We start from the raw sequence: 25,436 nt of genomic DNA, 5'->3' as shown, positions 1-25,436 counted from the left end.
CAGGCTCCGGACGCGCAGGCCCAGCGGCCATGGCTCACGGGCTTAGTTGCTCCGCGGCATGTGGGATCTTCCCGGACCAGGGCATGAACCCGTGACGCCTGCATCGGCAGGCGGACTCTCAACCACTGCGCCACCAGGGAAGCCCTCTACATGATTTTTGAGGGTAAATATTGTGGACTCAGAATTCTGATCCTGACAAACTCTCACACATGTACAAGAACAGAAACAGTCTCAGCTGTTCCAAATATGTTCACCATGTGTATCAAACTTCCTGAAAATAGACATGCCCCACATTGCCAAGAGATGAATTAAAACCAGAAAATAAGAACTGGGGAAGTCATAGAATAAAGGAACAATAAATTAGCAAAATAAGTTGTCCAAATAATTATTGTTAATATGGTTATAAAAATTACTGTAAATGTCAAAAATAAATCTTGTTGTGAGGATTAAATGTAAAAGGCTTACATTAGTGTCCAGCATAGAGTTGGCAATTGTCATTACAAAGAAATTAATTTGTTAATAATCTCAATCTAAATTCCCAAACCCTATGTAAAAATTCAAGGAAATGTGACAGGGAAGGGAAGGATGGAGTAGAAAATGTAGAGAGAAAGGAAATAAAATCATATGAAATTTTTCATCCTATGCTAGATTAAGTAAGAAAATGTCATTTTGTTCTTGAAGCTAATAATTAGAAGCAAGATGTGTGGGTATGTGTGCATGCACATGTATGTGTTGTTTCATTTAACGCTGCAGTCCTCGTTCTAGGAGTGCACACCTTATTTACCCAGCAAAGTGTTGCTTTGCTTTGTTTTCTAAATATGCAGGGCCGGGCTTCCCTGTTGGCACAGTGGTTGAGAGTCCTCCTGCCGATGCAGGAAACACGGGTTCGTGCCTCGGTCCGGGAAGATTCCACGTGTCGCGGAGCGGCTGGGCCCGTGAGCCATGGCCGCTGAGCCTGCGCGTCCGGAGCCTGCGCTCCGCAACCAGAGAGGTCACAACAGTGAGAGGCCCGCGTACCGCAAATAAATAAATAAATAAATAAATAAATATGCAGGGCCATCATGGAGTGATGCAATGCAACAGCCCTGTACACACCCATGTCCAGGTCACAGCCGAACTATTTACTGAATATGAGTCAGCCTCTGAAGCTGACCAAAAAAAAAAAAGAGAGAGAGGCAGACCCCCTTAAAAATGGGAGCTGGCCAGCCAGGCCCTAGGCCCACAAGGCCATCTTGTCTCTTGCACAGAAGCTGTCAGCCTCAACCCGCACAGCCCAGGAACCAGACCTTCAAGGCAACACTACGGAGCCACAGCTCCAGCACCATCCTTAAGACTGTCTTGAGGATTCCCGCTTCCTGAGCCCAAGGCTTCACATGGCACAGAAGCAGTATCTGCCCTCTTCGCCCTCTGTGATCCTGACTGCCCTCGTCCCTACTGGAGAGGTCTTTTAGCGCAATAACATCAAAATAATGCCACATGCAAGGCAGCTTTAACAGCAATGGCAGTTGTTGAATTGAGATTGGAAATTGCCAGAGACAAAAGGCAGAAGAGATACAGAATGAGGATCTTGAGGTCCCGATCAGAGGACAGAAGATGTCAAAAGAAGCAAAAGGATTTGGAACCAAGAGGATAACAATTATCTTAGGACCAATTTTTTAAATACTCATTATTTTACACTCACTCAAGGGTACATTTATTAATCCCCATGTAAGCTGGGGAGACCTTTTCCATCCCAGACCCATTTGCTGTAACTCCCAAAGGTGAGGTTTGGCCTCATGTTCTCTTTTTTTTTTTTAATTTTTATTGGAGTATAGTTGATTTACAATGTTGTGTTAACTTCAGGTGTATAGCAAAGTGAATCAATTATACATATACATATACCCACTCTTTTTTTAGATTCTTTTCCCATATAGGTCATTGCAGAGTATTGGGTAGATAGAGTTCCCTATGCTATACAGTAGGTCCTTATTAGTTAACTATTTTATATATAGTAGTGTGTATATGTCAATCCCAAGCTCCCAATTTATCCCTCCCCCGCCCTCCTTTCTCTCCCCTGGGAACCATAATTATGTTCTCTTAAGTGTGTATTTGAGAAATGTCCAGAATGGCTATTCTAACAAAACTTGCCTGAGGGGAAGGGATGTGACTTTCTAATACACCATCCCCTCAAGGAATGTTATCAATAGAGCTTCTATTTTTTCTGAATTCAGAGTAATATTGCTGGGGCTAGAGGGCTGCTTGGCAGGGAATGGGAAGATGTGCCCCATGGACATGATCTCAATGATTAGAGGCAGCACAGCCATGGCAGCGGCTAGATGGAACCCATAAACACCTGCCCTAGTTCTGTCTGCAGCACAGGATAATTAATTCCCTGATCCTAGCCTTCCACTTTCCATTTACTCTGCCAATGCTGCAGTTACATACAACTGACTTTCCCAAATAGGATATTAATGATTTACTCTCTGAAATCTTAGGGTGTTTACAAAGCACGATAGTGTGACTAGCTAAAAATATAATAATGAAAATAGAAAACATTCCCCTCTCCCCATTTGGGTGTGGCCAGACTGATGACTTATGGGAGGAGGAGGCGTCTTGTCAGCTCTTGACTAGGAAGGCGAAGGCAGGTAGAAGAAGAGGGGCTGGCTGCCCGTCTGCTTCATACACCTCAGTTGCCTGTGGACAACTTGGGGATCGATCACAGAGCGAGAGCTCTTCCCGCATAGCTGAACTAATAGAACTCATTCATATTCTCACACAAAAAGCAAGAGATATTCCTGTCAGCAGCGGAAGACCACAAGGAGCTGATGCCCGGGGCCTGCCCCAAGCTGGCCAATTCTTACCTCCAGCCCCCAGAGCTCTTCACACCCTTGTTTCTGCAAATCCGTGTGGATCACCACCTTGGAGACCTGGCCCAGATCTCATCTCCTCACGGGAGCTATCCTTGACTGACCCTCCCATACACTGATTATTAATTTTCCCCATATCCTGCCAACTCAGAGAGGTTAAGATATTGTGTAGTAGTGGATCTCAAATGCAATAGTTTTCAAGCAAAGGCATGCTGGTTTACAACAATAACACTTAGCACTTACACAGCAACTTAGTGTGCAAAGCTTTGCCCTATAGATTGTTTTATTCTCATATCTTTGTACAACCCTATGAGGTGGATGGATGGACACAAAATATTTTACTATGCTGGCTTTTTTGCAACCTCTTTGATGAAAAGATTTTGACATATTTTAAAGATAAGCCACTAATATCTGTTTTAATTGTCAGATTAAGTGAAAAACAGAGATCTTATCCCTATTTCTGAGTCCTACCCCATGACAGTAACCTACAGCCTTCTCCCACTCTCAATCCCCCCAGCATAGACACACACAACAGGAATCTGAGACAGGTGAGGGATGAGAGGGGAAGCTGCAGGAAAATGTATTGTGCACGTTTCTCAGTATACCAAAGAGAAATACTATCTTTTGAGCATGTCAAAAGGGCTTTCTTGAAATGCCTCATCCAAGTAAAGGGTGCAATGTTTTATTCTAGACATATAATAGATGAAGAAACAATATAAGAAGGATGGTTTGACCAAGTTCATAGAGTTGGCAATGACAGTGCTGTACTTGAACTCAGCACCTTTGCATTAATATCTTTGAGCTCCTATCTTACTGGGAAGTGGAGTTTGCTGCCTGAAGAAAGTGCTCCTCAAGCATTTAAGGGGTGCAGAGAAAAGGAAATCATAAATAAGATGAAATTACAACCCTCAGAATGGGAGAAAATATTTGCAAATGAAGCAACTGACAAAAGATTAATCTCGGGCTTCCCTGGTGGCACAGTGGTTGAGGGTCCACCTGCCGATGCAGGGCATACGGTTTCATGCCCCGGTCCGGGAAGATCCCACATGCCGCGGAGAAGCTGGGCCCGTGAGCCATGGTCACTGAGCCTGCGCGTCCGGAGCCTGTGCTCCGCAACGGGAGAGGCCACAACAGGGAGAGAGGCCCGCGAAACACACACACACACACACACACACACACACACACACACACACACAAAATTAATCTCCAAAATTTATAAGCAGCTTATGCAACTCAATATCAAAAAACAAATAACCCCATCCAAAAATGGGCAGAAGACCTAAATAGACATTTCTCCAAAGAAGATACACAGATTGCCAACAAACACATGAAAGGATGCTCAACATCACTCATCATTAGAGAAATGCAAATCAAAACTACAACGAGGTATCACCTCACACTGGTCAGAATGACCATCATCAAAAAATCTAGAAACAGGGCTTCCCTGGTGGCGCAGTGGTTGAGAATCCTCCTGCCAATGCAGGGGACACGGGTTCGTGCCCCGGTCCGGGAAGATCCCACATGCCGCCGAGCGGCTGGGCCCGTGAGCCATGGTCGCTGAGCCTGCGCGTCCGGAGCCTGTGCTCCACAACGGGAGAGGCCACAACAGTGAGAGGCCCGCATATCACAAAAAAAAAAAAAAAAAAAAAAAAAAATCTAGAAACAATAAATGCTGGAGAGGGTGTGGAGAAAAGGGAACCGTCTTGCACTGTTGGTGGGAATGTAAATTGATATGGCCACTATTGCAGAAGAGTATGGAGGTTCCTTAAAAAACTACAAATAGAACTACCATATGACCCAGCATCCCACTACTGGGCATATACCCTGAGAAAACCATAATTCAAAAAGAGTCATGTACCACAATGTTCATTGCAGCTCTATTACAATATCCAGGACATGGAAGCAACCTAAGTGTCCATCGACAGATGAATGGATAAAGAAGATGTGGCACATATATACAATGGAATATTACTCAGCCATAAAAAGAAATGAAATTGAGTTATTTGTAGTGAGGTGGATGGACCTAGAGTCTGTCATACAGAGTGAAGTAAGTCAGAAAGAGAAAAACAAATACCGTATGCTAACACGTATATATGGAATCTAAAAAAAAAATGGTTCTGATGAACCTGGGGCAGGACAGGAATAAAGACACAGATATAGAGAATGGAGTTGAGGACACAGGGAGGGGGAAGGGGAAGCTGGGACGAAGTGAGAGAGTGGCATGGACATATATACTCTACCAAATGTAAAATAGATAGCTAGTGGGAAGCAGTTGCATAGCACAAGGAGATCAGCTTGGTGCTCTGTGACCACCTAGAGGGGTGGGATAGGGAGGATGCGAGGGAGATGCATGAGAGAGGAGATATGGGGATATATGTATATGTATAGCTGATTCACTTTGTTATAAAGCAGAAACTGACACACCATTGTAAAGCAATTATACTCCAATAAAGATGTTAAAAGAAATAAAATAAAAGACCCATTTTTCATTTTTACCAAGAACTTTATTGAACAACATATTCACCGTTTTGTTCCACTACCTTCTGCCATTTTTCAGGCAATTCATAATTCCATCTTGCCAAAACTTTTTTATCTTTTTGAGAAAAGAACTGTTCCTGGTGCTTTTTCCAGGGAATTGAAATTTTTTCCATTAAGAGAATTTTGTAAATACCAAAATAAAAGGAAATCCAAAGATGCAATGTCTGGTGAAAACGGTGGATGGATCAGAACTTCCCAGCCAAGTTGGAACAGTTTTTGCCTGGTCATCAAAGAAACATGCGGTATTGTATTATCCGGATGGAAGATTATGTGTTTTCTGTTTACTAACTCTGGATGCTTTTCATCAAGTACCACTTTTAGTGGGTCTAATTGGGAGCATTACTTGTTGGAATTAATCGTTTGGTTTTCCAGAAGGAGCTCATAATAGAGGACTCCCTTCTAATCCCACCGTATACACATCATCACCTTCTTTGGATGAAGACCGGACTTTGGTGTGGTTGGTGGTGGTTCGCTTGCCCCACAATCTCTTCTGTTCCACATTATTGTACAGTATCCACTTTTCATCACCTGTCACAGTTAGATTTGAAAATGGAACGTTTTCATTGCATTTAAGTAGAGAATCACATGAGAAAATATGGTCAAGAAGGATTTTTTCACTTAACTTATGTGGAACCCAAATATCAAAGCAATTAACATAAGCAAGCTGGTGTAAATGACTTTCAAAGCTCGATTTGGATATTTTGAGTGTCGGCTATCTCCCATGTGGTATATAACGTTGATTGTTCTCAATTAATGTCTCAACTTGATCACTATCAACTTCAACTGCTCTACCCGACCGTGGAGCATCGTCCAGTGAGAAATCTCTAGCACAAAACTTTGCAAACCACTTTTGACACATTCAATCTGTCGCAGCACCTTCTCCATACACTGCACAAATCTTTTTTTGCGTTTCAGTTATGTTTTTACCTTTCTAGAAATAATAAAGCATAATATGCTGAAAATGTTGGGTTTTTCTTCCATCTTCAATATTAAAATGGCTACACAAAAATTCACCAATTTTGATGTTTTTTTTAAATGCATGCTGATATTACAGCTGTCACAATACAATCTAACTAAATTGTTCCGAACAAAATTAAAGACAACTAAGCACTACTAGAGCCATCTTATGGGAAAAATCAAATGAACTTTCTGATCAACACAACAATTTTTACTTTTTTATTTTACTTATACACTTTGTTTATTGCCTGCTTATGTTCCCCCAGCACTCATGATGGCAAGAATTCAGGTCTGTTTTTTTACTGCTGTATCTCAAGTGCCTAGGGCAGTGTCTGCAACATAGGAGATAGTCAATAAATATTTTCTAAATAAATGATGAATGAATAGAGTTTGAAGGCAGACAATATGGCTTATTCTTTTTTGTTTTGCCAACAGTACCTGGCATATAGTAGGTATTAAATAAATGTGGAGGTTTGGGAGTTTAAATAAATGGGTATCTGTATTAATCAGGTTCTCTAGAGAACCAGAGGCAATAGGTGAGATGTGTACATGTACAGAAGATTTATTTTAAGTAATTGGTTCATGTAATTATGGAGGCTGGTAAGTTCAAAATCTGCAGGATGGGCCATCAGGCTAGAGACCCAGGGAATTGTTGCAGAATTCCCTCTTGCTTGGAGGAAGTCAGTCATTTGTTCTGTTCAGGTCTTCAACTGATTGGATGAGGCCCACCCACATTATGGAGGGCAATCTGCTTTATTCAAGGTTCACCAATTTAATTGTTAGTCTCATCCAAAAATACAACCAAAGAAACACTCAGAATAATGTTTGACCACATATTTGGACATTATGGCCCAGCCAAGTTGACACATAAAATTAATCATCACAGTATCCTATTAAGGTAAATCAATAGGACACATCAGATCAATGAAAGAAGAATATTATAACAGGAATCCAATACCTGCTTTTTTCCTATAAATGCTTTATAAGCACAACGTCCTATATTCTGTCATTAAGCATTTACTTGGCACTGTGCTAAGCACTGCAGAAGACAAGTCTTAGTTATCCTCATCAAGGAGCTCAGAGGAGCTACGTAATGTGTATCATCCTGCAAGTGTTATCTCTGCTGCATGTCCACATGTCCAGCTACTGGTGTCAAGAGAGATTGTACAGCTTGTCAGCCAGGTCCTTTCTTAATGAACTAAGTAAGTATATGCAGATCAGTAAAGAGTTTGGCAGCTATACAGAAAAACTGAGCAAATACCAACAGCCATCGTAAATAAAAGAGTAAAAAACAGTCAGCCCTCTTGGGGTGTGTACCTAACAATTTCCCCTTCCCTAGAGATTATCCCTGGCTATAGGGGCAGGCCCTGACAGCTGTTATCTGTACTTCTAGCATTTGGTCCCCTTCCTGATTGCATGTCCCTTGAATTCTCCAAGCCAGTTTCCTCAGGAGTAAAACCTACCTACTAATCGATAAGCTCAATGAGAACAAAGATTTATCTGGGTTGTTTACCCAGCCTGACATATTAGTTAGCACTATTATTATCATGATTATTACTATAATTATTAATTCAGAAAAGGGAAGCCCTTTCATGAGTCTGCCACCTCTGGGCACTAGCATTGTATCTTTAAGAGTCAGGTTGAATTCATTTTTTGCAGGTATATTTTTATAGTAACACAAAGAGGACTTCTTCACTCCCAATTTATGATGATGATGACATAAGGTCATTCCGAGGTTGACCAAGCCCATGTTTTGTAAAAAGAGAGCTATGAACATTTCATCATAGCTGTCTGACACTCTCTTAATCACTTTCAAAGTTTTGTTTATTTGCAAGATGGTTTGAATAATTTGTGTCTCCCTGAGTAGACTACAACTGCATAGGAACTATGAATATTCTTGGTTGAACCTCATCATTTAACACAATGCCTCACTGAATTATGCAGGAGAGACTAGGTGAGGCCACAGAACCAAATCTTCAAACTTCAAAAGTCTGTGGTGTGAGAAACGGGCACGAGCCGCGGCTGTCAGCACAGACAGTAGAGACGGGTGTGGGATGCTAGGGTTGCTGCTGCCGCCATGAAGAGGCCTGTGTGCGAGCACAGGTCACTGTCCACACCAGCCCTCCCGGGAGCCCGTGCAGCCCGCCACTGTCGGGGTCCCGGGATCCAGGGACAGCTTCCCCGGGAGAACGCACGGCGTGCCTTGGGCCGGCGCAGCGTCACATCCGCCTCTGCCACCACGGACTCGCCCTGCCCCCATGCCACTCCCTCCCCCCAGCCTGAGTGAGCTGGAGCCCCCGAATCAACTGCTCCTTTAACATTGTCCTGTCTGAGCGAAGGGCAGTCGCCCTCGGACGACCTACACGCAGAGGCGGGACCAAGTCCAAAGCTGAACCCCAGGAGCTGTGCGAACAGAGAAGAGAGGGGGGGGTCTCTCCCAGCAGCCTCAGAAGCGGCGGATTAAAGCTCCACAATCAACTTTAAGTGCCCTGCATCTGTTGAAAACCTGAATAGACAACGAATCATCCCAAGTTGAGGAGGTGGACTTTGGGAGCAAGATATACTATTATTTTCCCCCTTTTTTTTTTCCTTTATGTGAGTGTGTATGTGTGTGCTGCTGTGTGAGATTTTGTCTGTATAGCTTTGCTTTCACCATTTGTCCTAGTGTTCGACCGACCTATTTTTCTGTTTTTTTTTGTTGTTGTTGTTGTTTTTAAGGAAATTTTTCTTCTTAATAATTATTTTTTATTTTAATAACTATACTTTATACTACTCTGTCTTCTCCCTTTCTTTCTTCCTTTCTTCCTTCCTTTCTTCCCTCCTTCCCTCCTTTCTTCCTTCCTTCCCCCCTTCTTTCCTCCCTTCCTCTCTTCCTTCCTCCCTTTCTTCCTCTGCACCTTCCTTCCTTCCTTTCTTGCTTCCTTCCTTCATTTCTTCCTTCCTTTCTTCCTTCCTTCCCTCCCTCCCTCCTTCCTTCCTTCCTTTTCTTTCCTTTCTATTTTTTCTACATTTTATTTTGAGCCGTGTGGATTAAAGGTTCTTGGCGCCCCAGCCAGGCACCAGGGCGGTGTCTCTGAGGTGGGAGAACCAACCTCAAGACACTAGTCCACAAGAGACCTCCCAGCTCCATGTAATATCAGATGGCGAAAATCTCCCAGAGATCTCCATCTCAACACCAAGACCCAGCTTCACTCAAGGACCAGCAAAGAACAGTGCTGGACACCCTATCCCCAACAAAGAGCAAGACAGGTCTACAGCCCCATCCATCAGCAGAGAGGTTGCCTAAAATCATAATAAGGTTACCAACATCCCCAAACACACCACCAGACGAGGACCTGCCCTCCAGAAAGACAAGATCCAGCCTCATCCACCAGAACAGAGGCACTAGTCCCCCCAACCAGGGAATCTACTCAACCCACTGAACCAACCTTAGCCACTGGGGACAGCCACCAAAAACAATGGGAACTACGAACCTGCAGCGTGCAAAAAGGAGACCCAAAACACAGTAAGATAAGCGAAATGAGAACACAGAAAAACACACAACAGATGAAGGAGCAAGATAAAAACACACCAGACCTAACAAATGAAGAGGAAATAGGCAGTCTACCTGAAAAAGAATTCAGAATAGTGACAGTAAAGATGATTCAAAACCTTGGAAATAGAATAGACAATTTGCAAGAAACAGTTAACAGGGACCTAGAAGAAATAAAGAGGAAGCAAGAAATGATGAGCAACACAATAAATGAAATGAAAAATACTCTAGAGGGGATCAATAGCAGAATAACTGAGGCAGAAGAATGGATAAGTGACCTGGAAGATAAAATAGTGGAAATAACTACTGCAGAGCAGAAGAAAGAAAAAAGAATGAAAAGAACTGAGGACAGTCTCAGAGACCTCTGGGACAACATTAAACGCACCAACATTCGAATTATAGGGGTCCCAGAAGAAGAAGAGAAGAAGAAAGAGACTGAGAAAATATTTGAAGAGATTATAGTTGAAAACTTCCCTAATATAGGAAAGGAAATAGTCAATAAAGTCCAGGAAGCACAGAGAGTCCCATACAGGATAAACCCAAAGAGAAACACGCCACGACACATAATAATCAAACTGTCAAAAATTAAATACAAAGAAAACATATTAAAAGCAGCAAGGGAAAAACAACAAATAACACACAAGGGAATCCCCATAAGGTTAACATCTGATCTTTCAGCAGAAACTCTACAAGCCAGAAGGGAATGGCAGGACATATTTAAAGTGATGAAGGAAAAAAACCTACAACCAAGACTACTCTATCCAGCAAGGATCTCATTCAGATTTGATGGAGAAATTAAAACCTTTACAGACAAGCAAAAGCTGAGAGAGTTCAGCACCAGCAAACCAGCTCTACAACAAATCCTAAAGGAACTTCTCTAGGCAAGAAACACAAGAGAAGGAAAAGACCTACAAGAACAACCCAAATCAATTAAGTAAATGGTAATAGGAACATACATATCGATAATTACCTTAAATGTAAATGGATTAAATGCTCCCACCAAAAGACACAGACTGGCTGAATGGATACAAAAACAAGACCCATATATATGCTGTCTACAAGAGACCCACTTCAAACCTAGGGACACATACAGACTGAAAGTAAGGGGATGGAAAAAGATATTCCATGCAAATGGAAATCAGAAGAAAGCTGGAGTAGCAATTCTCATATCAGACAAAAGAGACTTTAAAATAAAGACTATTACAAGAGACAAAGAAGGACACTACATAATGATCAAGGGATCAATCCATGAAGAAGATATAAAAATTGTAAATATTTATGCACCCAACATAGGAGCACCTCAATACATAAGGCAAATACTAACAGCCTTAAAAGGGGAAATCGACAGTAACACAATTATAATGGGGGACTTTAACACCCCACTTCCACCACTGGACAGATCATCCAAAATGAAAATAAATAAGGAAACACAAGCTTTAAATGATACATTACACAAGATGGACTTAATTGATATTTATAGGACATTCCATCCAAAAACAACAGAATACACATTTTTCTCAAGTGCTCATGGAACATTCTCCAGGATTGATCATATACTGGGTCACAAATCTAGCCTTGACAAATTTAAGAAAATTGAAATCGTATCAAGTATCTTTTCCGACCACAACACTATGAGACTAGATATCAATTACAGGAAAAGATCTGTAAAAAATACAAACACATGGAGGCTAAACAATACACTACTTAATAACGAAGTGATCACTGAAGAAATCAAAGAGGAAATCAAAAAATACTTAGAAACAAATGACAATGGAGACACGACGACCCAAAACCTATGGGATACAGCAAAAGCAGTTCTAAGAGGCAAGTTTATAGCAATACAATCATACCTTAAGAAACAGGAAACATCTCGAATAAACAACCTAACTTTGCACTTAAAGCAATTAGAGAAAGAAGAACAAAAAACCCCCAAATTTAGCAGAAGGAAAGAAATCATAAAGATCAGATCAGAAATAAATGAAAAAGAAGTGAAGGAAACAATAGCAAAGATCAATAAAACTAAAAACTGGTTCTTTGAGAAGATAAATAAAATTGATAAACCATTAGGCAGACTCATCAAGAATAAAAGGGAGAAGACTCAAATCAATAGAATTAGAAATGAAAAAGGAGATGTAACAACTGACACTGCAGAAATACAAACGATTATTAGAGATTACTACAAGCAACTGTATGCCAATAAAATGGACAACCTGGAAGAAATGGACAAATTCTTAGAAATGCACAACCTGCCGAGACTGAACCAGGAAGAAATAGAAAATATGAACAGACCAATCACAAGCACTGAAATTGAAACTGTGATTAAAAATCTTCCAGCAAACAAAAGCCCAGGACCAGATGGCTTCACAGGCGAAATCTATCAAACATTTAGAGAAGAGCTAACACCTATCCTTCTCAAACTCTTCCTACAGATAGCAGAGGGAGGAACACTCCCAAACTCATTCTATGAGGCCAACATCACCCTGATACCAAAACCAGACAAAGACGTCACAAAGAAAGAAAACTACAGGCTAATATCACTGATGAACATAGATGCAAAAATCCTCAACAAAATATTAGCAAACAGAATCCAACAGCACATTAAAAGGATCATACACCATGATCAAGTGGGGTTTATTCCAGGAATGCAAGGATTCTTCAATATACTCAAATCAATCAACGTGATAACCATATCAACAAACTGAAGGAGAAAAACCATATGATCATCTCAATAGATGCAGAGAAAGCTTTTGACAAAATTCAACACTCATTTATGATAAAACCTTGCAGAAAGTAGGCATACAGGGAACTTTCCTCAACATAGTAAAGGCCATATATGACAAACCCACAGCTAGCATCGTTCTCAATGGTGAAAAACTGAAACCATTTCCACTAAGATCAGGAACAAGACAAGGTTGCCCACTCTCACCACTCTTATTCAACATAGTTTTGGAAGTTCTAGCCACAGCAATCAGAGAAAAAAAAGAAATAAAAGGAATCCAAATAGGAAAAGAAGAAGTAAAGCTGTCACTGTTTGCAGATGACATGATACTCTACATAGAGAATACTAAGGATGCTACCAGAAAACTACTAGAGCTAATCAATGAATTTGGTAAAGTTGCAGGATACAAAATTAATGCACAGAAATCTCTGGCATTCTTATACACTAATGATGAAAAATCTGAGAGTGAAATTAAGAAAACACTCCCATTTACCATTGCAACAAAAAGAATAAAATATCTAGGAATAAACCTACCTAAGGAGACAAAAGACTTGTATGCAGAAAACTATAAGACACTGATGAAAGAAATTAAAGATGATACAAATAGGTGGAGAAATATACCATGTTCTTGGATTGGAAGAATCAACATTGTGAAAATGACTATACTACCCAAAGCAATCTACCGATTCAATGCAATCCCTATCAAATTACCACTGGCATTTTTTACAGAACTAGAACAAAAAATTTCACAATTTGTATGGAAACACAAAAAACCCCGAATAGCCAAAGCAATCTTGACAATGAGAAATGGAGCTGGAGGAATTAGGCTCCCTGACTTCAGACTCTACTACAAGGCTACAGTAATCAAGACAATATGGTACTGGCACAAAAACAGAAATATAGATCAATGGAACAGGATAGAAAGCCCAGAGATAAAACCACACACATATGGTCACCTTGTCTTTGATAAAGGAGGGAAGGATATACAGTGGAGAAAAGATAGCCTCTTCAATAAGTGGTGCTGGGAAAACTGGACAGCTACATGTAAAAGTATGAAATTAGAACAATCCCTAACACCACACACAAAAATAAACTCAAAATGGGTTAAAGACCTAAATGTAAGGCCAGACACTATCAAACTCTTAGAGGAAAACATAGGCAGAACACTATACGACATAAATCACAGCAAGATCCTTTTTGACCCATCTCCTAGAGAAATGGAAATAAAAACACAAATAAACAAATGGGACCTAATGAAACTTAAAAGCTTTTGCACAGCAAAGGATACCATAAACAAGACCAAAAGACAACCCTCAGAATGGGAGAAAATATTTGCAAATGAAGCAACTGACAAAGGATTAATTTCCAAAATTTATAAGCAACTCATGCAGCTCAATAACAAAAAAACAAACAACCCAATCCAAAAATGGGCAGAAGAACTAAATAGACATTTCTCCAAAGAAGATATACAGATTGCTAACAAACACATGAAAGAATGCTCAACATCATTAATCATTAGAGAAATGCAAATCAAAACTACAATGAGATATCATCTCACACCGGTCAGATTGGCCATCATCAAAAACTCTAGAAACAATAAATGCTGGAGAGGGTGTGGAGAAAAGGGAACACTCTTGCACTGCTGGTGGGAATGTAAATTGATACAGCCGCTATGGAGAACAGTATGGAGGTTCCTTAAAAAACTACAAATAGAACTACCATACGACCCAGCAATCCCACTACTGGGCATATACCCTGAGAAAACCATAATTCAGAAAGACTCATGTACCAAAATGTTCATTGCAGCTCTATTTACAATAGCCAGGACATGGAAGCAACCTAAGTGTCCATCGACAGATGAATGGATAAAGAAGATGTGGCACATATATACAATGGAATATTACTCAGCCATAAAAAGAAATGAAACTGAGTTATTTATAATGAGGTGGATGGACCTGGAGTCTGTCATACAGAGTGAAGTAAGTCAGAAGGAGAAAAACAAATACCGTATGCTAACACATATATATGGACTCTAAGGGGAAAAAATGTCATGAAGAGATTAGTTGTAGGACGGGAATAAAACACAGACTTACTAGAGCATGGACTTGAGGATATGGGGAGGGGGAAGGGTGGGCTGTGACGAAGTGAGAGAGTGGCAGGGACATATATACACTATCAAATGTAAATTAGATAGCTAGTGGGAAGCTGCCGCATAGCACAGGGAGATCACCTCGGTGCTTTGTGACCACCTAGAGGGGTGGGATAGGGAGGGTGGGAGAGAGGGTGATGCAAGAGGGAAGAGATATGGGAACATATGTATATGTATAACTGATTCACTTTGTTGTAAAGGAAAAACTAACACACTATTGTAAAACAATTATACTCCAATAAAGATGTAAAATAAAATAAAATAAAATAAAATAAAAATAGATTAAAAAAAAAGTCAGTGGTGTAATACAATAAAGGTCTATTTCTTTATTACTCATGCTACATTCCCATTATGAGTTAGTAGGGGGCTCTGCTCCACATTGTCACTGAGGGACCCAGGGAGACAGAGGATACACCATTCTACCATAGCTACACAATCTGGAATATATAGCTCCTCAGTCACAGGAGCTGCTCATATGCGGAAGGGTCTTGTGCCAGCAATTGAATATTCTGGCCCCAGAGGGACATGCCCCCTCATAGATCCTCAGCCAAGAGGAGTCTCCAGCCCCAACTAACTGCAAAGGATCTGGAAAATATAGGAGACCATAAGCATATTTTGTGAGCGTTACTCTCTCTACTAGACTGGCACACCATAAATATTCAGTAAATATTTTTGATTAAATGTATGAATGAATAAGTGATCGTTTACAACAAATTCTGCACACTCTACAATGAGTCCAGATCTGTTTCCAGCCCCAACCCACCCTAGGAGGAAGGATAGATTCTGCATCCATCTGAATTCTTCTTCTAAGCCCCAAACCATTTGCTTAAACTTCCATTCAACACTCATAATCACCATGTCATGGATGAGTAACTAACCCTAGCAGAGTTTTTGGAATTTATTTGGGAGGTTCTTCAATGAGCTGAGTTGGTTTGCTCACAATTTCCAGCCAATTAGGTCTTGAAACAAAAAGACAAAATCCTGGCTCTAGAACTTGCCAATGACTTTTAGGTCATGATAACAGTAAAGGGTTGAGAAAGTAATTTTCTCCAAGAAAATTCTTCTCTAATGAAAACTAGGAGCAATTATGTTGAAAGGCATAAGAGACAGAAAGAAACAGGGAAACACCTATCAAGGGCTGCCCATACAATGTCCCAAAGAGGTCATTTAAGGCTTGAAGCACAGGACAGACCTTCTTGTAGCAGGCCCAAACACATGAAACCAGCCTTCTCTGCTTTTTTTTTTTGCTAATTTTCCATTTCTAGGAAAATAGCTTTTATCACCTCAGATTCTTAATTTTCAAATTCTAATCCCTCAATAAGCCAATGAATTACCTGTGCCCAACTGAAGAATGGATTGAAAGACAAAGAGAGAGAAAATAGGAAATTCTAAAACACATTGAAGTGAGGTGGATGGACCTAGAGTCTGTCATACAGAGTGAAGTAAGTCATTACTAAACACTTATTATTTAATTTATCTGGAGTCACACTAAAACCTATATTATTGTCTCATTGTTCCTCACATTATTCCACTGAGGGTAGTACTATTTTTATCCCCATTTTCCAGTTGAGGAAACTGAGCCTCTGAGAGGTTAATTTGATTGCAACTTCCAGTTGAGCTGGGAATTAAACACATGGATTTGACTCAAAGCTCACACTCTTAGCTGCCCTACTAGACTGCCCTTGACCGCGAAGCTGAGCAATCTCATGGACTGGGAACTACAGAAGAGCAACCCGCCCCTCTAAAAGTCCACCACTTGGCTGTCAGTGACAGTGACCTTGTAGTGAAGTTGGAAGAGTATGAGCTTCGGTGTGGGTGGAGTTGAATTTAAATCCTGGTTCTGGGATCTACTTAATCTCTCGCCAAACCTCACCTTCTTCATCTATAAAATAACAATTATGTCCAATCTTTGCAGGAGTTGCAGGTTAAATTAGATGGCAAATATGACAGAGAGTGCCTAGCATAAAGCAGAGCACCTAGAAGATTTTAATAAACACCAGCTCCCTCCTTATTTGCAGGTGGTCTTAAAGATTAAGGAGCTACATTTGCAAAGTAAAAGTGCATGGCACATAGTAGGTGATAAATGTACATTTCATCCCTTCCCACCCTCCACTCTACAGTTTCTCAGATGTCTTGGCCATCAACTTGTAATACAGACCAGAATCACTTTTAGGCAACCACAGAGCTTCAGCTCATTGCTTTTACAAGAGGAGCACTGAACCCAAGTCAAGGCTATTTTTTGTCCTTTTGAAATGTGTGTGATTCTCAGGCAGCTGCGAGAATAGTCTGTGAAAAGTAAGAAATGCCAGGCTGCTTTTACTAGAGCTGTCACCAGTGAAAAGTGTTACTGTAGGTTAATGAATTTTTCCAGAAGAATGAACTGTCACAGGGGCAAGGAAGTAAGAGGAGGGAAGAGGGTGATTACCTGTGTGCCTAGCCCAGGCTTCATTAACTAATGCTGCTCGTGGCAGACAACTGCAAGAAAATCTCAGCTGCACAGAGATTCATGTCCACCTGAGATGGATTCTAACCGCGCAGCTGAAAAAAGCATCTCTCTGCTCAGCCACCAGATATCAGTAAACACACAGCTGCAGGGTTTCTGTGGGTGGTCTCTGGATTTCCTCCTTTCTCAGACAAAGCAAGAGCTTGGGAACCTACTTAACCTTCTATTTAGAGAAATGATACCCATGTCAAGTAGATGACTACCATTTACACAACTGGAAAGTGAGAGGCCCCTCCACTTCCACATAGACGCTGAAAAATCTCATTTTGTTCAGGGAGAAGCTGAGCTTCTGAAGTTGGCGTCCTCTGCATGTTTGCTACTCAAAGTATAGCCCATGGACGGGCAACAACTGCATTACCTGAGAAGTTGTTAGAAACATTCAGAATCCTAGGCCCAATCATAGCCCTCCTAAAATCAGAATCTCCACTGGACAGGACGAGGTTGCGTGGAGGGTTGTCAAGGCAGATTCTAACCCCTGAGGTCTGGGGTGGGGCCTGAAATTTTGCATGTCAGACAAGCTCCTGAGCAACGCCAAAGCTGTTGAGCCACAGAGGCTCCACGTAATGGATTAGTTAGCCCGTGCCCATTCCGAGTGACTGACCTGGCTAGGATTAGCTCTCTGCTAAGGCATCTGTATCATCCCAAACCATCACTCATGCCACTGGAGCACAGAAAACTACCTGTCCAGCAAACGTGCGTGTACCTCCTTCAACAGGGTAAAGTTAGCCCTGGAAAGGAGCTCCCAGTAGTAGGTCATTGGTGAGGCTCCCTCCTTGTCACCAGGGGTGGGCACATGACTGGTTCTTATCAATGTGATATGGGCAGGAATACCATGGGTTAGATCCAAGCCAGGACTTTCAGGAAGTGGGGCACTTTCTCCACTCTCTTTCCCCTCTGCCAACTGTGGACTCTGAAGTCTGGGTGAATGACTGAGCAACAAAATGTAAAGAACCTGAGTCCCTAAATCAACCTATGGAAGAAAACCACCCTCTGGCCTCCAACCCTGAACTGGAATGTTACATGTGCAGGAAACAGATTTCCATTGTTTTATGCAACTGAAACTAAGGGATTTCCTTTTCTCAGCAGCTAGTGTTACACTAATACCACCACCACCATCATAGTCTCCCCAAAAGTCTAATAGCTACATTTTATTTAGTCATGGCTATTGCCTGCCTGGCACTGTGCAAGACATGTTATACACATTGTGTCTAAGCTCCCACAGCTAAAACAATCCCCATTTTGCAGATGTACAAACTGCAGCTCCGGAGATAGTAAATAATTTTCTCAAGATCCCACCTCTAGTAAGTGCGGAGCAGGAATTCAAGCCAAGTGCTTTTGGCTGCTGAGAACAAGAGCAAAGCTAGAACTGCAAGCGTCTCAGTTCCATGGAGATTTGCACAGTGAAATGAGATTCCATCCCAGGTGAGCTATTTCATCCTACATCATACTGCTTCTTTCCTGGACTTTCCCAAATGGCCTTTCTCCGCCTGCCTCTGTCCTTGGCACTCTCCCTCACAATGTAATTACTAATAAAAATCCTGACTATCTGTAGGAATTCTCCACCCATCTAGCCCTAGGCCTCTCCTGGAGCTACCATCTCTCCAGTGTCTCTCTGCATTTCGCAGCACAAAATGGTTGCTGTCAAGACGGTTTAATGTTCCTTGAGGGTCAAGTCTATTGGTTGCTTCAGCAATGCCCTTATTGATGAGCTGGCTTCCTTCACCAGCTGTTTCTGTTTTTGTGGGGGTTTTCCCTTCTTCTCTTTCTTGCAGACACATAACACACAGAGCTGTGAGAGCAGCTGCAGTAAAACCTCCCCAGCCAGGGGAAGCACTAACATCTGGGGAGGGGATGGCCAAGTCAGCCCCGAAAGCCAAGACGCTACACTCCCCACCCCACCCCCTCCCACCAGTCCAGGGAGCCTCAAGTCTGAATCCCTGCCATTGCCTGGCTGGTTCCTGTGCCCGCCAGTCCTCTATCTTCACCTCGTGGACCCTGCCACTTCCTGCATGGGGATGTGGCCAGCAAGGGGGTCACTCCTTTTACACAGCTCCTCTGGTCACCCTCAGCCATGTTCCTCCAGGCGTGGGGGAGGGGAGGGGGGTCCAGGGTAGGCATGAGCCTGAGCCAGTGTTTGAATTGGGTGCAGAAACATAATGCGGTGTTCTGCCCAAGATGTCCAGGAACCAAAAACGACAAAGAAAAAGCCAGCGTCCTCCCCCGTGAACAACAGCCTCACACCTACTACCATACCTTGCACATGGTAGGTGCTCCTGTCTTACTTGCATAAGCAATCAAATGAATTAATTAGCAAACAAATGAGTAAGCAGGTGTTAGATGCGTATGAAAATGGCCTCAAGCAGAACTACGGATTAAATGTACCTAAGGGATCAGGGAAAGCTCCAAGGATGAGCGCTCTGAACTGGGGTTTGGAAGAATGAATAGGAGCTTCCCGTGGGGATAGGGATAGAAGATACTTCCACCTGTGTTTTGTACCTACAGAACGGAACTGAGACTCATGATAAATTTACCTTGGATGCACTTGCCAATCATGAACGTCTTGTTCTCTTCCAGAGTTGTTTATCTGTCTCTAATTAGATCCTCGTGGGCTTCTGATTACCATGCCAAAGCAGCTAATGAAAAGAGAGCCTGGCTCGCTAACCAAACATTGGTGACTGATTTGAGAAGAGCCTCCAGGCAACCCTCCTAGTATTATCCACAAACCCTAAGAGCTGGTAAGGCTGGCGCCAGGTACACACAGAGCAAGCAATGTCTTATTTAATCCTTCTAACAACCCTTGGAGGGAAACTGAAGCACAGAGGTTTGTGTGGCTTATTCCTGGTTGAGGGCTTGGAAGGAGTTGATGCAGATTCAAACCCAGGCCTTCTGATGCAAGGCACGTACTTTTGGCTACAGTACCTGGATGCCTGGACACCCAGATGTAAGCACAGCAAGACCCTTTCTTCTCTGACCACCGCAGACTGGGGCTCCAGAAGGAACCATCCTGTCCAGTTTACAGGTTGTACTTGGCACACATGCCCTTAAGGGGAGGGTCACTGGGGCTGAAATCCAACCCCCTCCTCAGGGTAGCACTGTGCCTTGGGCCTGGAGGAAGGGATGCCTTTGCCTTCCCACAAGGCTTGGCTCCCTGAGTCACATGTCCCAGGGAAGTGCCTGGAATTGGTTCCCCTTCCTAATTTCTACACCCAGTGGAGGCACTTTTTCCCAATTTGCTCAAAGGCGCTGTATGGTGTAGCCATAATCTGCCTTCGGACTTTCCGGCTCCTCCATACTATACTAAAGTCGAAAACTGGGGGGATTTGGGGGTCAACCAGGTTGAGATTCAAATCCCTGCTATGCAGCTTACAGACTTAACAGGCCGTGTGAGCTGAAGCACATCACTTAACTTCCTGCATCTTAAAAGTCCTCATTTATAAGCTCAGGATAATATTACAGTCTCAACAGAAAATTCTCAAACTTGAATTTAAAGTGAAGTTGTGAGTATAACATGACTGGCTTAGATGCTTACAAACTGTTAAGTCCCAAAAACCAAATCTGGCAACCAGAAGTCTAGGTGAAAAACTAAAGTGTGTCCCAGAGCAGAATGCTCAATGGGGACATTTCTCTACTACTTTTGGGAGTTCTGGCCACATTTTGCATTTTTCAAAAATGGACCCTGAGCCTTCCTTAGGCATCATCAACCAGCCTCCCCAGCCTGCTGGCAGTGAGGGGGCAGGGGCCCTCCTTCTGAAATAACTGAAGCCCCTGCTCGTGTTCAAAGACTGAGGAAGTTCCAGAGAAGATTCTAGAAGGACACTCAAGCACATGACCTTGGATGAGTAGTAGAGAACGTTTTACACTGAAGACCTGGTAGCCTGAGTTCTTATCCCAGTTCTGACACTGACCTTGTGTGTCACACAGACAGTTTATTTCATTTATCTGAGACTCAGTTAAGTCCTGGACAAGTAGGGCATGATACCAGCTACCACAGAGTCAATTGTCCAGTGAGATCTAATAATCATGTAGAAGAGCACCCACCATATACAAGCCTGTAGTTATAGTTGTTGTCAATGTCATTATTCACATTTCCTTTATCTACCTTGCACTCTTGTTATAAGAATGTAATTGTTATAAGAATGTAAATGCACACATTTAAATGCAAATGTTCTGCAAGCTGCAGAGGCTTGGCAAATATGAAAGATAACCTCATTAGTGACACGTAATCCCTCAGGGCCTCAGTTTCCTCATTTGTAAAGGATGGAGTGTATTGCCTGTCTGTCACGCCATGCCCCACACCCACCATCTCATAGGTTGATAAAGAATCAGATTAAGAGAAAGTACGGTTAGAAGCCGATTCACTCTACAATAGGTGTCATCTTTCGTCCTGTTAACAGGATACAGAACCAGCAGGGAGCTGCTTTCAGGGAAAAAGAAATTACCCTTTCAAGAAATAGGGAATTCATTCCCATGACCCTCGCTGGTCCCCTACAAGGAGTCCTGTGGCCATTTTTCCCAGATTGTGGAGACTGAAACCCCTGTCAGACAACTACACCATTTCCCAGGTCTCTGAAAAGAAGAAAGACCTCAACTCTTTCTCAGAGCTTGTAGAGCCCATAAGAGAGATGAGGAATCAGGAGTCCCCGCTGGGGACTGCATCATACTCCATCCTTGGCTGCCTCTGACCCTGACCCTTCACGGTGCTGTTGCCAGCATCCTCACTGAGCCACAAAGGGATAGTTCACATGCCTGGTGGGGAGGAGGAGCTGGAGGGAGAAACTCAGGGAACAAAGTTACTGGCTTAATTTATGGCTTGCTTGTTTCTGTGCAGAGAGAGAGCCCAGGGAAGGAGATTGCCAGCAAGCAGGCAGAGCAAGGCAGGGTGGGACAGTCCTGGACCTAAGCTGATGTTTGCTGCTGTCCAAAGGCCCCCAGCTGGGAATCAGGATCAACTCAGCATCCCTCTGATTGATAAACAGGCCTCTGAATAGGGCAAGCCCCCCCAGACCTCTGTCTCCACGTGGCTCAGTAGAAGTGGCATTTACAGGGAGAAATGTCAGAAAGAATGGTCTTGAAATAAAGATGCTGACTTCTGCAGCTATTTAAACTTCCAAAGGTTACCCTAGGGGCCCTTCATGAGGAGCATGCCCGCTCACAGGTGCACGATGCTGCGAATGCGAAAGCTCTGGACCTTGCTCTCCACCCACCCCAGGAGGTCCCCACCCAGCCACACCCAATCCCCTGGCCCACTTCCACACTCCCAGATCTTAGGGACCCAGACCATGGCTGGTTGCTCTCAACTTGAATGCAAAAATAAAGACGTGTCTGGAGCTTCCAATCCGGTGGAAGAGACAGCTGCAGATAAGTACCTTACAGTGAGCAAATGATGCTGAGCAAGGACTACGGGAGCACGGGAGAAGAATTTACGCCAAACTGGGAAGCAGGAAAGGCTTTCTGAGAAAGCGGGTTCCTGAGCTGGGTTGGAAAGGATGAGTAAGAATGAGCCAGGGGAAGGGGTGGGCGGGGTGTTCCCAGCAGAACCAGCAGAGATAGTTTCCTGAGCAAAGCCACGGAGGCACAAGCCAGTAGAGTAAGAGGACAGGTTCCCAGGGGCTGCTGGAGAATAGAAGAGGACGACGCCAGGAGGCCAGAAGAGGTGGCAGGCTGGGCATCCCAGAGACTGGATGTGCCAAAGGCTGGACAGGGGTGTGAGGGCAAGGAGGAGATGCTGCAGAACCTGTGCAGGTGGCAATGGGCTCAGAGGTGCATTTAGAACACTCATTCTGCCAGCCATGTGGAGACTAGTGGGAGGATCAAGATAGGCATCAAAGGAGGCCCCTCTTAGGAGGCAGAGAGGATCCTGGTAAGGAGTGAATGGTGACCTGAATTAGATAAGAGTCATCAGGATTCAATGGATTCCCCAGCTAGAACCCCTAGGACCTGGGGCCTGCTGAAGTAAAGAGTATAATGTCTGAAAGAAATGTATATAGGGGAACAGGCAGGCTGTTGGCTCAAAAGAACAAAGGTGGATGGCACTGTCAACCAAAACAGGGCTTTTCTCTGAGAAGAGCCAAGGTTGAGGGGCATGTTGAACTTGAGGGCCCTGGGAGACTTGCATTTGGAGAGGGAGAGCTGGCAGGGAGATCATCAGCCTGTAGCTCCTCCCTGTCACCACACTACAGGGACTATGTCCAATTCGATTGTTCACAGCGTACATAATAGGTGCACAATAAATGCCAAATGAATGACTGCTTTGAGATATAGGGCAAAATCACTGGGGAATCCATGAGAGACAGTGACGGAAAAGCGAAGCAGATTAGTACTTACACTGAGACAAGGAAGTATCAGATGATATACAGACTTTAGCCAATTTGATTCTTACAACAGTCTAGGAAGTGGTATTATTATTTCCATTTTGCAGCAGAAGAAGCTAAAGGCACAAAGGAGCGAAGTAATTTATCCTTTCCTATAGCTTCTAAGTGGTATTCCTACACTTCAAACCCCATTCTGGCTCGCATCACAGTGGTTCAGAGCTCCTGCTGTGGGGCTGGATGAGCCTGGCTCAAAACTTGACCATCACGCACTAGCTGTGTGGCTTTAGAAAAGTTACTTAACAACTCTGAGGCAGTTCCCACAACTATAAAATGTAAATATATATAATACATATCTCCTGGCACGGTTAGAGAATTGAGTGAGATATTCGGGTAAGCCTATAACACAGCACCTAGCACACAGTGAGTGCTCAGTAAATGTCAACCCCCATTGCCCCAAGGCTCCTTTCCCCACCTCTGCGCGGTGCTGTCAGAGCCAGCAGAGGTGGGCCTGTGGTTGCTGTCTTATTTTTCTTTTAAGAAAAAGGTTATTTCATCCACCGTCAGGTAATCAGCCCGAGTTAGAGGCCACCCAATGGCATTTGGTCTTTTTTCTTGAGAAGGATATCTGTCTAACACACTGATAAAGAAAAAGCCAGGGGCTTCACTGGTGGCGCAGTGGTTGAGAATCCGCCTGCCGATGCAGGGGACACGGGTTCGTGCCCCGGTCCGGGAAGATCCCACGTGCCGCGGAGCGGCTGGGCCCGTGAGCCATGGCCACTGAGCCTGTGCGTCCGGAGCCTGTGCTCCGCAACGGGAGAGGCCACAACAGTGAGAGGCCCGCGTACCACAAAAAAAAAAAAAAAAAAAAAAAAGCCAGAACCTTGCCCATGGTTGCTTGGGCATGAGTTTATTCTCCTCTGCCTTTGTTAACATGCTGGCCCTTGTATCATACACATGTTCTGGAAAGGAAATCAAGATCCCATTTTCAGTATATCATCGCGCACACGCGTGCATGAACACACAGACTCACACACACCTCTTTTGCCTCTGAAGTAATCTCACAGTGTTCTAGAAGTGTGGTTGCAGGCCAGCAGCATCAGCAGCATCTAAAAGCTTCATTCCTATGTGAATTCTCCAGTTCTACTCTAGACCTATTGAATGAGAAGGTTGGGGACTTAGGCCCAGCTTATGATTAACAAGTCCTCCAGGCGATGCCGGTGTGCACTCAAATTTGAGACCCACTGCTTTAGAAAAAGGTACAAGGGAAGCCCAGCTTGCACTCACTGGAGTGAAGGTCAGGAGAGGCCAGTGGGGTCTATCTTCATCACCCCCCAATAATGGCATCAAAGATTCTACCTTCTCTAACCGGTTTTCTTCCACCTTCCATACCCTGTGCTGCAGTAGGGAGCTCTTGACCACCTGAGCCATCTGTAACTTTGAAGAAGTAGGTGAAAACAACAGGCCACTAGTCCTACCATGAGCCAAGAATTCTCCAGCCCCAAACCTAAAGGAGGAAAGGATCTTAAAAAATGAATCTCATAACACCTTTGTTTCCAAATCATCCTATCCTTCAGATGCCTGCATAAGTGGTTAATACCTATGTATGTGTTTACTCCAAGAAACACAAATGTCAACAGGCGTTAGGCTGCCAACATGAATGGGTGAAGTGACCTGATTTGGGGGGTACTTGGGAAGGGTGAGGACTGTGGAAAATGAAGAGAACATGTTCATTTAAAAGACAACTGATTGGGCTTCCCTGGTGGCACAGTGGTTGAGAGTCTGCCTGCCAATGCCTGGGACATGGTTCAATCCCTGGTCCCCGAGGATCCCACATGCCACAGAGCAGCTGAGCCCGTGTGCCACAACTGCTGGGCCTGTGCA

The sequence above is a fragment of the Kogia breviceps genome, chromosome 2 (assembly GCF_026419965.1).
Source record: "Kogia breviceps isolate mKogBre1 chromosome 2, mKogBre1 haplotype 1, whole genome shotgun sequence".
Classification (NCBI taxonomy): domain Eukaryota; kingdom Metazoa; phylum Chordata; class Mammalia; order Artiodactyla; family Physeteridae; genus Kogia; species Kogia breviceps.
This window is presented reverse-complemented; position numbering follows the sequence as displayed.